The sequence below is a fragment of the Polyergus mexicanus genome, unplaced genomic scaffold (assembly GCF_030449975.1).
Source record: "Polyergus mexicanus isolate NDT 795.1 unplaced genomic scaffold, iyPolMexi1.0 SCAF_2, whole genome shotgun sequence".
NCBI lineage: Eukaryota > Metazoa > Arthropoda > Insecta > Hymenoptera > Formicidae > Polyergus > Polyergus mexicanus.
This window is the reverse complement of record NW_027223322.1, coordinates 2533781-2548893: the sequence shown is the minus strand read 5'-3', so window position 1 is coordinate 2548893 and position 15113 is coordinate 2533781. Positions and strand designations below refer to the sequence as shown.

The 15113-nt window shown below is 37.3% G+C and overlaps 2 protein-coding genes and 1 long non-coding RNA gene across 5 annotated transcripts in view; 2 read left to right on the top strand and 1 right to left on the bottom strand.

Moving 5' to 3' along the window:
- Twin (CCR4-NOT transcription complex subunit 6-like twin) overlaps window positions 1-15113 on the top strand; it is a 219388-nt gene that overhangs the window by 2789 nt on the left and 201486 nt on the right. The gene's annotated exons all lie outside the window — the stretch shown is intronic.
- LOC138944139 (CCR4-NOT transcription complex subunit 6-like) overlaps window positions 1-15113 on the top strand; it is a 383005-nt gene that overhangs the window by 233173 nt on the left and 134719 nt on the right. The gene's annotated exons all lie outside the window — the stretch shown is intronic.
- LOC138944181 (uncharacterized) overlaps window positions 1-15113 on the bottom strand; it is a 37836-nt gene that overhangs the window by 20591 nt on the left and 2132 nt on the right. The gene's annotated exons all lie outside the window — the stretch shown is intronic.

Here is a 15113-nt window from a genome sequence, read left to right as displayed (position 1 = left end):
AGCAGTGGTATCAACGCAGAGTACTGTTTCAATAATAAAATTTTAAAATTATACGTATAAAACTTACACACATATAACTCGCACGAATCAGTGGTATCAACGCAGAGTACCTTGTAGCTACGGTATTTTTACCGTTGTTGCATTCCAACGTAATTTCCATATTTAGAATTAAAACGTTGGCGAGTGTTGGTAATTAGAGCGATCATCATTGAATTAATTTGTGCATTAGCGCGCACCGGATTTTATTTTCGGAGGCGTTACATACCGGTCAATCGTTACTCCATTCTAAATTCGAAACAGATTCGACATAATTGAATTGTTACGTCTTTCGATGTGCCCTGTATCGGAATTTTAATTCAGACAGATCGCAACAGATTGCGATTACACGTCTCTTAATAACAAGCGTATCGTGTTATGTTATTTATGCTTGACAAATCAAAGTTACACGTGAAAAGACCTTGCAAAAAATTCTTAAAAAGTAGAAATTTAACTGACAATATTACAGATATTATAACATAATTTTAACTCAAGTTAGTAAAATTTGTTAATTTGCTCTAAGAATGAATATTCTGTAATTATCGATATCATAATAAATGTAATAAGTTTACAATTATCCTTTATCAATTATGCATATATTTAGAAAATATTTGTATTCACACAGATATATTATGATATAACTATTATAAATTTTATTATTGGGTTTTATTACTGTAAAAAGAAAAAGAATATGTGTGTGTAAAATGGAATTATTCTTTTATTAAAATGTTTTCTTCTCAAAAAATGATAAATTTTTCATAGAAATATGAATAGTAAGCTTCTATTTTGTTCTATGGGATAAACGTTATCAACGAAGAAAAAGCGCTATCAGCCTTTCCAGAAATTATTTCTCAAATTCTTCATGCAGTCGCGGGATGACATTGTTATTTTGAAGTTGAGAAAAAAACTGGCGAGAGTGAAGTGATCGGATCTTTATGATAAGCCGACGCGATTTTATGATAAGCCGATGTCACGAGAGGCGCGTTTAGGTATTATTATTATTCATGCGTTTGATAGAGTCTTCGCGAGTCCCTCTCTCTTTGATCTCATCGATTCCGAGGTCGTTAATTATCTTCGCCGACTGCAGTTGATTGACTTTGCCGCAGTGAACCGATTAATTACGCTGCCAAGATCGAGGGAATGAATCATCTTGCTCGGAGGCTTCATTACGAAACTGCGAAGTTTAACAAACTCCTCTCGCTCTCTCTCCTTTTCCTCTCTCCTTCCTTCCCCCCTCCTCCCCCCCTCTCTCTCTCTCTTTTCGTCTCTGCAAGTGTCATCTTTGGAATTTCGTTTGAGTACTCGATCGTAAGAAATTCCGTTTACGTTATGTAAAAAATTGGGTTTATGCTTATTGTTATGGTTAGCCGTTAAAAAAATTAATTTTTTCTCTCCTCCTTTTCTCACTACTTTATTGCATTATTTTCTAACATAATATTTCTATTTTTATTGTGTGCACTCATTTATCCTTCTTATTTTACATTTAAATAACGCGATTAATAATATTTTATATACATTTTCTAAACGTGATTATATAATTTATATTTAATATTGCCAACCAATTTATATATATATACATTAACGTAAAATCTTTTATGTAATTCTTATCTGGCAAACTCTCTCACTCTCTGTCTATCTGTCTGTCTGTCTGTCTCTCTCTCTCTCTTTATCTGTCGCAATTAATTTCAGGACTGAGATTATATTTTATGCAATAATGATTTAATTATCTATGAATCTATTAATTCATCTCTATTTCGCGAAATTCGAAGGAACACGAGAGAAAGTTCTCCATATCCTGGGTTTCTCGTTAATTAATAATCAGCTTGCCTGTTATATGTAACAAACATAGTTGCATATTGTTACCGTAGATTTGTGCAATAATCCGGCATTGCATTTGCCTGAATTCTTGATTTCATTCATCAGCTAATATCGCATACGGCTTTGCTTGCTCGTTAGAAATCCTGGATGATCTGGTTTCAATCTTTCACTCTCTCTCTCTCTCTCTCTCTCTCTCTCTCTCTCTCTCTCTCTCTCTCTCTCTCTCTCTCTCTCTTCGGCTATAGGCATAGTATCGTATTTCACACCATAACTACGTCGACCTTAAAAGACACCCGAGGAGAGTTACAGCGAAACCACGCGATATATATTGCGCTTTCGATAAATTATCCGTATCGCATTAAAAGAAAAGTTCATTCATATACATATAGGTATATCCAAACCTATCTTTCAAATTCCGAATTCAATTAGATGAGAACTTTATTTTTATCAAAGTCTCATCTACTTCATATCTTCCTATAATTCGTATTATTCTTATTAGATTTTCGACTTTTACAATTAAAAACCATCGTCTATAAAGCGTAAAGCGGGCTTATATTTGTCTGCCGTGTTGCGTCGCGTCTCGATATATGACTCGGTATCTTCCCTAATGTCATACATAAACCTACCATACGGGAGACGAAAGAGGGAGAGAAAAAGAGAGAGACACAGAGAGAGAGAGAGAGAGAGAGTCTGAAATCACGAACGTTCGTTCCGGTTGCAATGCGATGCAGTCGCAGCGATGTCGCGTTTGTTCCGCTGCGTTCACGCGCGTAGATGCAACGCCGGCCGAGAGACGCGCCAGGCAGGAAATATGCTACTTTGCCCATTAAACAACACACAACGAACGCGACGTTCTACCTATCTACATACCCACCTACCTACCTACCTTCTCTACTCGCTTTTCTATTGTAATCAACGTCGAGATGAAAACCAGACCCGCTCCCGACGCGCGCTTTGGAAGCAAATAATTGAGCAAGAATTCGTACAGTATATATATCTACAGTATCATATATATAGTATATACAGTATCATATATATATAGAGTATACGATTAATAATGTTTACAGATTTGATATTTAAAGAGTAGAAGCGCGCAAATAATTTTGAAAAAGAAGAACTCTTAAAAAATGTCTTAAATTATATAATTTCGAAATATTTAAAAATATATTAAGCTGAATAAAGTCTCGTATGCAATAAAATAACGCTGCATTTTTGATATTTATTTTCGAACAATTGTTAGTTTTAAAAATTAAAATAATTTACATAATTTTGCAGCGATATTTATCGGAAAGTAAATTTAATCCCATTGCTGTTTAAAGGATATAAATAAATTAATTTTACTTTGTAATCTATATAGCTTTTTCATTTCTGGAATATAAATATGTATATTGAAATTGATAAATATTTTATTTACTATCTTTTATTTTAGAAACATAGATTAAAAATTAGATCGAAATACGTGAAAATAACGCGAATCGCTAGAATGATTGAACAAAATGAGAAATACCGAAACTGAACGGGATTAAATAAAATAGAATGGATTTAAACACGGATAATTGAAACACATAAACGGGAACGGAGAAGCTTCGTATAATAAAAAATTATAAAGGAAATAGAATTATATAGAATAACGCGAAACGTGTACGCAAATAACGTTCGCGCGAAATTCGTGGAGAAATTCCGCACAAAAGAGAAGGACATGATTACCGGCAAAAGTGGCATAACTCGACAACGTCAACGTGCACATACAGTATGTGTACGATTCAGAATGCCAAGCTCCATGTGTGCTCGTGTGTAGCTGAACCGAGCTGGCGCGATATCTCGCTCATGCAGTAAAGAGCACGAGAGAGAGAGAGAGAGAGAGAGAGAGAGAGAGAGAGAGGATGGGAGCTTTTTATGATATTATAGAAACAGCTTGCGTTGCTTTGCACGCGCGAAGTATACTTTGCAGATTGTTACAACGTACGAGAGTCACATACTTATTACGTATCAAAAGCGCGGCGCGCACTCGCATTTCTTACACGGATCGTCGGGGAATGTCAGGTGGGTGAGTCATGTGTGACGTTGCGCGTTCTGCCGTTTCGGTATCGCGCGAATCACCCGGTCTTTTCCCATATCCCCGTTCTCAGGTTACAGCATCCGGTTGCCGGGCGTGAATATGCCACGGGGAATGGATAGTGTCGTTAAAGACGCGATATTAGAGCCCCCGGCTACACATACAGTTACTCTTGGAGAGTAACATATCGGAGTCGCGAATAAAGATGTGTTTGTACCATATTGTATCCTGGCTCCAGATTGCTGGCCCTCTGTATCTAGGCATTGGGAAAAAAATTTTATGCGTTCTAAGTGTATAAGTGCGAGTCTATTGAAAAATATTGTTCCGCTTATATTACCCAAGGAATACGATAATTTACGGCACCAATTTTCTATCGTAAATTACAGCGATATTAAAGATTTCACGGATATACGTACCATTTTTTTAGTCCTATAATAACATATATCTAGAGAATTGTATGTAAGAATGCTTACACCATACTGTATTATAGCGAGTCGAATATTCCCCAAAACTTTTAAGAATTTAAAGATTAAATGAAATACTTATTAAATTAAATATATAAATATAGACATATAACAATAACTAATGTTTTCATGTTAAAATAAGGAATAATCTTTTTACCGTATAAAACAGTATACATAATAATTAACCAACATAATCAATTGCCAGTCAAAGTACGGTCATTTAACTGGCTCAAGTCGATGCATTCTTACGGGACGCGGATGTTGCAACCGCGTTCCGACCGCGTTTAGCAACGGAGCGCTAATAGCGGTCGGCTCTTTTTTTCTTCTTTTTTTTTTCTCTTTCTTTTTAGCATGCCCCGCGGCGAACGGTGGCATTGTCGTCTTCGACGTACCCTTGTACCCGTTTTCGGCCGATATAGCCGGCAGAGTGGAGTGAACGAACGTCGTTAAGTCGACACGGTGATAAGAGCGTGGGCGCGAAAGCAGCGGTTAGAGCAACCGAACGATGGCTTGTAATTGTACGTTGTTTTCTGCCGCGTGCTGTACCGTTAATGTAAGTGGATATCGACGTCGGACGATGGCCGATGCCAATACGTTCTACGGGGTGTCTCGAAAGTCGCGCGTCGGATTTTTTTAAATTTGAAATCGGTCTTTTCCCTGGTGAGAAAAGTTTTATCGGAAAAAAAAATACATCACCGCAATAATATTTGACGATAATGATTTTAAGCGCGATTGATAAAAAAGTAATGTTATTTTTTATAAGGGGAGAAGCTGTATCATTGAAAATACATTCAGTAAAATAAAAAAAAAAATAAAAAAAAAACATTTATTAAGGGATAATTTCTTTATTACATTTTATTGACCTTTCTTCTTATTAATCTTTCCGTTTGAATTTAATATCCTAGCTATTTTGTGTTTCATTGAATTTTTCATAATTGTGTGATTCAAGCGAAGGGTGCGATTTCTAGAATACCCTGTATGCGGCTTTGCCGCGATACACCGTAATTTACGAAACGATTGACCGCATGGAAAAACTTTGGCGATTGAATTATTATCATTACTTATGAAATCCATCGCGCTGTAAACGCGCATCTCCGTACCCGTTATATCTCGCGGATACATGGAATGCAAATTTGTATTGATTCAAGGGGCGAAGGAGGAAGAGATGTAATAACCGTAATAATGATAATAAAGAGCCGCGTAATGGTAGCGAGAGATTAATCGTCCTGTCTTCACGTATATCCTATGCCGATTGCGTAACAAACTTAAATCCACATAATCTCGACGTCTCTCTGAGAAAACGTAACGAGCGGGAAGGAGAAGGAGATCGATTATCCCTAATCGCCTTACGAGCGATCGGCCATTTATAATTTCGAATTAAACTATATCGCTCTATCTTCCCATTTATTACTACTACTTTGCATTATACCATACTGTATGTGTACGTGTCGCTCTATCTTTCAATTATATTCGGCGATTCGTCTACCGCTGTTAACACATTCCGCATTTATCAAGTTTCGCAAATTATTGTATATGAGGTCTCGAGGGACCCGTCGTGCACATACCGTAACGAATCGTCCGCCTGTTCGTCTATTATTAGCGGAATTCTCTCGGAAGGGCATAAATCTCGTCTCCCACCTGCTCCTCACGACTACTTCTACGAGGTTCTTCTGCCAGCGATCGCGCGGTCGAAGTCTATCGCGAATATACCCGCTCAAGTATACCAGCATGCTGCGGAGGAGAAAGCGCTTTTGATCACGATCGTTAGTGAAGTTGGCTCGTATGGTAGCTCGGTAAACTACATTGAGGAGAAGTGTACGCGGGCTCGATAGTCGATCTAGAAAATATATCGCTCGCGATAGGTAGCCGTCTGATAAGTCGTTTCGCCGTCTCTTCTTTCTCTTTCTCTTTTCATTTTCTCTTTCGCTCCCTTTCCTTATCTAGCCGCATCACACTCACGCTCGGCCTGCGAGATAACTTGTACGTGTTGCGTATGCATAATGTCCCTAATTACTTTACATTGTTGCTGTTGCGCGTAATAAATGCCCGACGACTTGCGCGCGAGCGAGTACACCCGGTGTCTTGCGCGGGAGATTTACCGCTCTGAGATCACGAGAGTCCGACGGAGACCCCTTTTCTCTCTCTTCCTTTCTTTCTCGGTCTTTCCGCGTAGACGGACGCTCCTCGGTTTCTTCTTTCGGTTATCAGCTATCAGCTCTACACGGAGCTCGTCTGCGCGCCACGTATCTGCTGTTTTCTTTTCCCTCGATACTTTTTTTTTTTTCCTCTCGACACATTCTCTCGGAGAACGAAGGGTCGAAGATAAATCCCCGTTTGATTGTTACGTGTCATGGATTACGCGCGAATTTGAAGCTTTATTTGCACTATGTGATTTTTGGGATGACATATTTACGATATTGTTACATGACGTTGATCAATTTATTAATCCTTTATTTCTCGTTTTTGTTATATTTTCCTCCTCTATCTTTGAATACTATTTATTTTTTTAAGAAATTTTCCGCTTTAATAAGCATTTTACATATCGGAAAATATACTAGATAACGTAGCGAATATCACACGGACAAAGAAATAAATTCCTAAGATAATAGATTATTTATATTTAAACGGGTTTTATCTCTGAAAACCGCAAGAATTTTTCGATCGATCAACGATCGCGTTTGCTAAATTTACATTCCATGCAACATTAATTTTAACAGGAACGGTATGCACGAATGCACTTTTATGCATCGCGCGATGCGCAGTGGTACTCGGGGGAACGCGGGATCCGTTTATTCGGCGCGCGTGTTATTCGAGCGAACGATCCGCGTTTTATCCGTCGTCGACATATTCGCATCTCCTGCGAGACACATTTGCACGCGCGCGAAAATAACTTTTCTAGCATATCCAGGCAAAGCTGTAATCGCGTTGTAATTATCGTCGCGCTTCTCGATCTCGCGTTCTATATTCCCAGAAGATCCGTTTGTGTCATCGTCGACTGTGCGAAAATAGATACCGTATAAAAAGCGATTAAACGAGCAAGGACGCGTGCGCGTATAACGTACACGTAGCCATCTCATTTGCAGACACCATATTTTCGACTTACAATAAATAAGCATATATATTGTATATATATATGTATATTTGAGAAATATACAGATACACTAGATATACAATACATACATCTTCATTATTTTATAATGAATTATAAATTTATTTTTCAATGTTTGCATCTTACTATATAGTATATTTACGTAAAAGTACGTAGTTAAATTTACACTCATTTTGAATTCTACCTCGATAAAAAAAAAAAAAAAAAAAAAAAAAAAGTTTGTAATTTATTTAAATTTATATATACGAGAAATTTTTTCAAATATTCCCCCAAGAATATTGGAAAATATGAATTATACGTTTTTTTAAATATTTTATACATAATATATATATTCACAAACGTGTAATATAATATGTAGCTACACGAACAAGTAAACGCAGATTCGCTGGATACGGTTAGAAACAAAGTCAAGCAATGATAAATTAAAGGAGAATATTCACAACGGTTTCATAATATAAAGCCCGCATTTGCAATGACGGCATTTTTTGCAATTACAACGATTTTAAGCTTCCCTTTGGCGCACCCGTTTTGCATCACCAACGCGTAGCGTTTCCCCCTTTAATCACGCTAATCACCGCACGTGCGCGCAATCCGTGCAAACGAGAAGTATGAGGATTACGTTAACGAACGGATTAAAAGCCTGGTATTGTCAATCCCGATGCATCCGATCCTCCGTTTAATATCGCGTTTAATCCTTTCTGTGCGCTATTAATGCGGGCTGTATCGATGATTGGACTTTCTTTCGTGTTTTTTTTTCTTTCTCTCTTTTTTTTTTTTATTCTGTGAGACTTTAAAATATCGAATATTGAAATTTCTGGCATTTGACGAGCGAGAAATCTTGATGCAACAATCGATTTACTCTTCTTGTAATGTAGATATTTTGCACTGTACGCGAGAAAGGCGTCGTGTAAACATCACGTAGACAATGCACGGCGAAATTGCGGGCAATTTTATAGCCTGTGGCAGCTTGTAGTTATAAAACTCGTATCGCGTAGCGTTGAAAGCGAACTGATGTCGGTCGCACGACATACCCGACTTGCATTCATCTCTCTTGCGGCATTTAGCAGCGAACGGACGATATGAGAAAAGGGTGAAACGACAGAATTAAATGTGCCGGTCACGTATATACCGTCGCCGACCGTAAGTCGGAAGTTTAAAAAACCTTTAAGCGTTCGGCGAAACGATTTGCACGACCTTGCCAAGTAATAGCTTCCACCTACTTAAAGTCGCCATTTCTTCAATGCCGACGTGTTGCGACGACTTCTACTGTTACGCCATCGTCTAAATTAGTCAGTTTGTCGATGGGAAGGTCGATTTGAAGATCGAATCGGGGAGGGACAAAACAATACGCAAAAAATCGATCGATTAAAATTGGTTACTTCTCGGTAACGTAGCGTGCATATTCGTTTTTGCGTTAATTCGAAGCAATTCACCGCGCTGCTCTTTTTACGGTATCCCGGAAATCACGAGGTGGATCTATTTTTGCGTTTCGTGACATTGACTCGATTTATTGGATTATTGTATATGAAATTTTGTTTTTATATCAACTATCTTTCACAGATGATTTGGAAAGAAAAATGAATTCTATTTTTAACGGAAACGTTTTGCGCGTGCTCGACGTTCGTGGGAAATTCTTTCAAATATAAAAAGAAGAGAGAGAGAGAGAGAGAGAGAGAGAGAGCTTTTTAAAGAAAGTCATTAACTTATCTCGTTGCACTCGAATATTAGTTAACTCTAGTCTACAGATAATCGATTCGATAACTCCTCTTTGACATCACCATTTTGGTAAAGAGGGATTTATTGACCTATAAAAACCTATAAAACCTATTGGTCTATTTCGAATAGTGCCCTACTGTGCCACAAAGCGACTATATTGTTGGCTTTGTTGTAGGTATTCCGCTCGCTGAAACGCTTGCATAGACCTCAGTAGACACCTGAGTATATCACGCTGTTAGAGAGACAGCACGAGATCAGTTAAGATCTGGCATACCAATTTTCTCTCTCTCTCTCTCTCTCTCTCTCTCTCTCTCTCTCTCTCTATATATATATATATATATATATCAACCTGTTAGATCAGGTGGCTTAATACTCGCTCGATATAGGGTAATTCGCTCAATAGGTTACATTAAACAAGCTTGAATCGCTGAAATGGATGTTACGAGCTGTCTAATGGTTGTTCTCTACTCTCTCTCTCTCTCTCTCTCTCTCTCTCTCTCTCTCTCTCTCTCTCTCTCTCTCTCTGCCTCTATTTCTGTTATATATGTAATATGCATAAAAACGATAGGTGCACTACCAAACAAAAATTTTGAAATTTCAGCAAGAATCTGATTAAACACTATCTCTTTCCGCAATTTTTTAATATACAATTGATTTTAATTGAGTATCTCGTTAACTAATTTGTAAATTAAAAATTTGCTGAAATAAAATGCTCTTAAAATTAAATTAAGTTTGACGACATTTATTTTTACGTTTTAGTTTTTATTCGCGCATGCCCAAACATTTGCTTATTATTTAAAATAATCTTTTGCTACAATATTTCTATATTAAGGAAGTATCGATTTGAAATTGATTAAAAGACGTTTCTAATATATCTTGCAATTTTTGAAAAATATTTTATATGCTATTTCGCGATATACTTGGCGCATATAATCGGGAATGGAATTTTGTTCGCGACAGAGATGACATCTCCATTAAGGATGGAATTATGACAGGAACAGGGACATAGGCGCGCCTCGTGTCCTGGACCGTGTCCAAGCCACGAGGAATTTGGGAGTTCGCTTTCCATGCACGCAATGCCGTCTGCGGAGTCACCATTATGCAAAGCATTCCATACCGTGAGGGCCGCAGGATCCTCGAACTCGACACCTAGCTATTCGCGCACCCAGACTCTTGCGGCGACGTCGACGTCGAGAACGATGCCACTACTGCATCGTATTTCGTCCTTAGCCACATCCGCAAGAATGTCGCTCTTTTTGCCATCTTTTATGAAAGGATTAAAATCTATTATCAACTAATTAAAATCCGATAATTAAATCTCGTTCTTCTATTTTTTTTCTGAGCCGGCGGGGGAGGGGGGGGGGCTTAGTTACATTTATGATTTAATACGATAGAAAAATAGGTGATTTTATTCAAATACAATATTATCGAAAAAATATTGAAAAAAGTTTATTAATACACTTTTTATATTATGTAAAAAAGTAATTTTTTGAATTTAGATAGCTATTATGCTTCAAAAGATACCGAGGAAATAATTTATTCTCAACAAAAATTATTAATCGTTTCTATAATATAATACCTTGAATTAGTTTTGCGAAAATTCATAATTTATTTATTGTTCTCTTTCAAAGATTGCAACTATGAGCAAGTAATCAATTGTAGCCGAAAAGAGGCAGTAGGGATAATAGTCTATTATTAATCGCGTCAGATATGGGACAAGCTTCAAATCCTTTGCACCTTTGATATATATGAATGATAATGCAGGTCTAAAATAACGCTGTGAACATATCACGTCCGGTAGATTAAGGATTCTAGCCGTTTGAGTTTCTGCGGGAATCAGCCGCGCGTGCTACTTGTGGACCACAAATATTTCGACACCATCGTGCTCTCATGGTGAAACTATGAAAATTTAACGCGTTTTATATGGAGAGGATACTCCATGACGCTGAAATAAATATAACGTAGCGCGCTTGTACGATAGTCGTTTAGCTATACGTGCACCCACGGGTGCGTCGTAGGTTAATGCACCGGTTGGCAATGTACACGCGAAAAATAAAGAGCGGCAAATATTTTTGCGCGATGCCAACGCCAGTGTGTCAATGTTTACATTGATAATTATTATGTATACTACATAACGTCGCTAATAATAATTGTACCCATTTTCATAAATCTGAATATATCGGAGTAATAAATATTCGTGCTGATTAATTATTACCCTATTATTCTAAAAATAAGCAATCTTCAAATTAATTGTACATATTCGAATGGATTTATCTACAAGACGTGATTAAATTTAAATTAATGTCATTTATTAGAATGTCAGTTTTGTCAAGAGATAATAGTAGTTGCGTCTGAAATTTGATATCATTAATGTTTGAAGCAAGTTAATAAAATTCTCTAGAAACTAATAAATTTAAATAAACATATAATTGAACTAAAATTGAAAAAGTATATAAAGATATATGAATTATAATGAAAATATAAAATATTTATTATAAAATAAGAATAAAATTAGTAGAAAATAATTAATCAGCTCGAAAAGATATCGATTAAGTAAGAATTATTAAGTAATGTTGTATAAATGGATAATAATATTGATCCTATTGCTATCCTATTATCGAAATAGATTTCTCATTGGCGTTCAATATCAATTTCGAGGCGACGGTTACGAAAGGAGATATTTATTGCCAAAAATGTAGCATGCTTTCCACGCTAAAAGATCCGCGATCGGTCGAAGATTTTCCGCTATGTCAGACAGTCCGCGATAGCCTTTTTGTATTTCCCTACATCGATTTTCACAGAGAGACATTTGTCTGACATTGCTTTTTCCCGCTCTCTCACGTATAGACGATAGATACTGGTCATTATTATTTCCCATTTATCTCTTAATCGAAATATATATCACGGGATTTGCAGAAATAGCTAAGAAAAAGAGAAGCTGCTGCTCGCATAAATCATTCCCTTCTTTGCAGCTCGCTACATTCGCGCCATCATCCATTTTGGAAGCAACGTAGATCAGATTTCGAGAATCTCGTTGAAACATATATATCGCGATGATTTGCAGCAAATTATTTTACTCGAATTAATTGTGTTTCGCAATGCAACTATCTATATATATTTTCACATTCTACAAATTACGTTCATTGTTATTGTAAAACGTCGAGCATTTCTCGAGAGATTCTCATTGTTCTTTCCGATTTTATTTGATCAAATAATTATTTGAAGTAAATAAATTCTCGCGAATATGTAGATTATTTTCGATTCGCTTCAAACCGCTTTCGGCAAACCGAAATAAACGAAAACGAAAGAATGCATCCTTTGTGAACGCGCTAGCGATGAAATGCTTTTCGCGGGAAATAGTTTCGCCCTTTCGCGATATTGGATATCGCGGCTTCTGATTCTCGCATACTCGAAAACCCGAACAGGAATAATCGCATAATCGGATAGCGCAGGTTACTATTCTCCATGCATCCTCTTCCGTATTCACCCGTTTTGGTTTTCATGTCGGTCTCGAAAGTTCGCACGCGATCCGACAGTTACGAAACTAGTTTAACTTTATCCAATAGAATTATTAAATGATCTCTTATTCATAATGCACTTATATTGCAGATTGTTCGCTGCCTTCGATTTTTATACTACTCTATTTATCGAAATCTCTCTCATATACCAGAAAAAAATATCTTATTAAATCTTTTATGTTATAATTTTTTTTTTTAATCTTGGAACGTCTTTTTTGTGTGCTTTTAAAGTAGATATAATTCATTAATTTATTATATATTATATATATATATATATATATATATATATATATATATATATATAAAGTTTCTCTGTTTTTAAATAAAAAATATTTACAACAGGAAAAAATAAATATATAGTTATCTCATCATTTTCCACGTTAATACTTTTCTTTTCAAGTTAATACATCTTTTTGCTAATAATTCTACAATTTTCGTATCTCAAAATGCAAAAGTGATCGGGCACGAAAATGCGAGGAGAATATTTCTATTGTAAGTTACTATGCATGTGCAATCGTAATGCTGCGAGAGATATCGACATCATCTCATTAGAACCTAAAGTTTCGCGTCGCGGAAATTGCGCGACATAATTGTAATTAGGGATAGTTAACGTCACGTGGGATGGAGACAGCCGGCGGAGTTATTTGCAAATTAGGAGGTGGTGAATTCGGTCCGAAATGACCTTTCTCGCCAGCGGCGAAGAGAGTCTTACGAAGAGCATCCTCGCGGCTCGGAAGTTGCTGAGTTACCAACTACTCGACGCTTCAATCGACCGGATAATCTACTAGTCTGTCTCGTTCCCCGGGGGGCAGTAGCTTGCACGTCCAGATAACTATGCTTTCGAGATCACGAGAAAGAGAGAGATAGGCACAAAGAAAGAAAGACGGAGAGTGAAATATTATCTCATCGATGGAACGCGAGTAATACCGCGATAAATTCTGTCGTCGAACTACTTTGAACTTGGCTTACTTAAAACTTAAAATAGTACGTGGAGAGATCCTGCGAAGGATCTTTATATAACCGTAAAATTTGAGAAATATTATCAATCAAACGTTTCGAATAATTATAGCGAGCGATAAATTTGTCGCCAGAAATCAAATCCATTCCTGTCGAAACTATCTCTTAGTGTTCGTCGTTCGCAGTAACAAGAGAGATACTTTTCTTTAAATTTAAACAAGTGCACTCTCTCGACTGCGTTAGCGCATAGTCGGCGATAGTGGCGAGTGGCATAGCGGTTATTGTTCGGGCTCTCGGAGCGAGGCTATTAAGCGGCGGAGGAAGATTATGAGAACCCGCTTCTCTCCTTTGATCCCTTGAGCATGACCGAGAGGAGCCTCACTTCCTTCGTGCGGAGATCGGGAAGTTAGTAACGGAAGGATTCGTCGGTTATACGTTACGGACCACGGATTTCATTCTCCTCCTTCGCCTCTTATAATTCGCGGCCGCTATTATTCCGCCTTTATCTCCGTCTTTGGGATAATGGCAAGAGACATCGATTCGTACGACGAGCGTGCTCGGATCACATTGTAGGGGGCTATATAGTTAATGCTAGCTGCATATTGGAGAATAATACGCACACGGACAATGTATGTATAATCGATTTGAATCGACTACAATTCTAAACTGTAATACGAATAAGATCGTGTTTTAATCTCCTAAAATTGCATTTTTATTAATGATCAGAGATTATTATAAGAGAGAATTTTGAGATATTAAAACATTATTTAAAAAACTATAAAAAATATAGAGAGGGGAGTTATGACAGAAAAAAATTCAAAAATGTCGATGTGCAAGTAGCTTAAGACACTCTCAATGGAGAAAACATCGCATCGAGAGTCATCATGCAACGTCATCGTGCGTGACGGGTGTCTGCTTATGGTTGAACTTCGATCTCCGATCTTGTGACCTTGCGGAAACAGATGGTACCTTTGTCTTCGTCTTCTTCCTCGGGCTGTCACTGAAAAAGCCAGCGAAGAAGAAGAGGAAGAGGAAGATGTAGAAACGCACGTATGCCAAAGATGTACAATGCGCGAGTTGTATATTATACCGCTCTGAATCCTGATAGAAGCTTCATTGTCTGCTGCGAAGTCCTCGTTTCTACCGAAATCTTGAATATTTATGACATTTGCTTATACGAACGCCAAGTTCCTTGGGCGAACGCGAGTTCAGATTCGTCTCAAAGGACGAAGTCGAGAGAGATTCTGTGCCGCGAGGATCTTGGATATGGCGCGCCTTAGACGACGATTTATCATGGTCTAGGGAACCTTTCGCGTATGATCCTACGATCTTTGTTGATACAAGATACCAGCACACGAGAGAATCTAGCGAACGTGGCTCTTAAAATATGGAAGGAATATATCTTTTACTTCGAGAAGAATTTCCAATATTTCTATATT